The 2,500-nt window shown below is 43.5% G+C and overlaps 1 protein-coding gene across 2 annotated transcripts in view; it reads left to right on the top strand.

The window, feature by feature from the left end:
• Positions 1-152, top strand: part of LOC137994436 (interferon-inducible GTPase 5-like) — a 6,022-nt gene extending 5,870 nt beyond the window's left edge. For both annotated transcript variants that reach the window (XR_011122133.1, XM_068840012.1), the window contains one exon: positions 1-152. This exon is cut by the window's left edge. The gene's annotated coding sequence lies outside the window, so the exon portion shown is untranslated.
• Positions 153-2,500: the final 2,348 nt, after the last annotated feature.

Here is a 2,500-nt window from a genome sequence, read left to right as displayed (position 1 = left end):
AAGTGATCTGAATGCACATCGCGGTAGGGGATGGGGGTAGGGGTTGTAGGGTACTAAATGCTAACCTTAGGCCTAACACTATACTTTAGATAATGACTAGGCCAAAGGTTAGCATTTTTGTAAAGGTTTGGGTTTGGGTTGTTTCAGCTATGGTACCCTTCATACCCTACCCAAAACCCCTACCCCTCACCCCCTACCCCCACCCCCAGAATAGTCATGCTGTTTTATTGGCTAATTTACGTCACGTTGTGCAAACTCACGGGACACTCATCACCAGGGCGGTAATAGCCCCCGTTTGCGTTGATATTTGCCCTGCGAAATGCTGTAGCGCGGGAGCACATCTTATGATTGGCTATTGTGAGAACATCCACTAAAGGATGTTCTAACTAAAGGGAAAGGGTTGATTCAGAGGGTTAATAGGGAAGATGGAGCCTCAGGGGTAATGGGCTCCTGTGTAGCGTTATTTCCGTTGAAAAGAAACAAAGCCAACGGTAAAAAGTTTTCAATTTACGTGCAAGAAAAACAAACTCGTTTTCTGGAGTCTAGGGATGGTGACATTAAAAAGCCGGTCACAAATGCTGTTAACGTCTTTGGGAGGTGAAGAAATTTATGAGCAGACTTTAGAAATTTAATCCTACGCGAACTTAACCGAGTCATTTAGTAGATGAGAGAATTTAAACACTGTGTTCAGTAACTCTATAAACCAACCGTTTGAAGGAGAGATAAATTTGCTTTGAAAACACTGTCATCCAGACTTTGCACATTCTGTCTTTCATGGTTGAAATTTCTTTTTCAGTAAGCAAAAAAGCGCCTTGTTTTCGAGGTTTCGTCTCGCAGTGACAAAGTGATTTGATTTTCTCCTTGAGACCGACACGCTTTATTCTAGGCAAATTTTGAACAGTGCATCGAAAAAGTACGAAGCATCACCATCAGATCAACAGTGGCTTTTTACGAGCGGTTTTTTGCACGATATGAAAATTGGGAGAGTTAAAAGATAAATAAATCCTTTTCTGGCTTGCGGCGACTCGACGGCGAAATCGTCATCTCAAAATATAAATTGCACCGATCGAAAGTCTTTCGCGATCACGTCCACCCTGCAAGCAGAGCCTTTCTTTTGCTTGATTGATTTTGGCGTTCTCGAGAAAGGCTCTGCATGAATCGAGTAAGATTTTTATTGAATATGCGCTGCATGTTGCCAGGATACAGTCTCGAACCCTAGCCTAATATGCCAGATCTCGCCGCCATCTTGGTTTTTCACGGTACAGCGGGCTCAATTGTAACGATCGGTTTTGTCACTAACGGACGCTCGCACTGGAATAACCGGTTTGACGAGAGAAAACAAGATTGACTAGTCCAGAAGATCGGGCTGCAGCGGCTTCAAAGAGTTGACGCGATTCGGGCAGAGCCTCCTTTTCTCCTCCTCAGTAAAGAAAAAGACAAAAGGAGGCTCTGCTCGCAGGGTGGATCACGTCCTACAATTTGCGCGAAATATCCTAAAAATATATTGGTACGAGCGGTGTCGAAGTAAGATTAGAGAATAAAACATACAAACGCATTTGTATGCTAGAGTTGTCGTTGAACCTCAAATTTGGTGCTTTCACGTCGTTGTTATGCAGCGTACCGCAAAAATAGGAGCTAAATTGCGTGCCGCATGTGTCGTACGATTACTTTTTTTTTCTTTTAAGAAATCATGTTACTGTTTTGTGGCGTTTTCTTCGACGTAGCCGTCGTAGATCTGAATTTCCCTAGTGTAGAAGTGAAAAAGCGCCTCGGTTCACAGCGAAGGAAACGTATAGGCCTCGAAAACGGTTAGTTTGAGGCCGCGACTGACCATAACCAAACTCCGCGTAAGATCTGTTCGATCCCACTTGACGAGTTGAAGTTTTATATGTTCCCGTACGGAGGACTGAGGTTTTTTTTTCCGCGTACGCCCGCGCAAGCCGTTTTAGGGTTTGTTATTATTGACGGCAGGGGTTCACTTCTGGAATCGTGCTACACAAACAACAAACTGGATTTAAGCCGGAAGAATGAAAGGACAAATACTGGAAATTTCCGTTAAAGACAGTTTCGATCCATTGTAAAACAATTTCATTCAAAGGTCACCACCTGTTCCTTCTATACCATTTGTTGCACGAAGCGATTAAACAGCGGTCAAAAGCGGCTCTAGGTGACGAAAAAGACCAATGTTTTTCCTCTTTTCGCTTTGGGAAATAAAACGAAACGAGGGACCAAATACCATGGCATTTCCCTATTTGAAACACTTTACTGACACGCATAGTGTCATTTGCAGGTGTTGTCTCGAGGTCGGCCGGAGTAAAATATGCAAGTTTAAACGATGGATTTGTCAGTACATTGCCATGACCGTTTGATCACAAATCTCTGCACCGACTGATTTCAAGTCAACAGGACACAAAGGGCAAAGGTATTACTGTCCTCATCATTGCTTGCACGCGATCATTGAAAAACACCTTTTGGAAGACTATAAACCACTCTGCAGCCA

The sequence above is a fragment of the Montipora foliosa genome, chromosome 1 (assembly GCF_036669935.1).
Source record: "Montipora foliosa isolate CH-2021 chromosome 1, ASM3666993v2, whole genome shotgun sequence".
In the NCBI taxonomy this organism is placed as follows: Eukaryota; Metazoa; Cnidaria; class Anthozoa; order Scleractinia; family Acroporidae; genus Montipora; species Montipora foliosa.
Note: the sequence above shows the minus strand (reverse complement) of the source record. Positions and strands in the feature narration are given on the sequence as shown.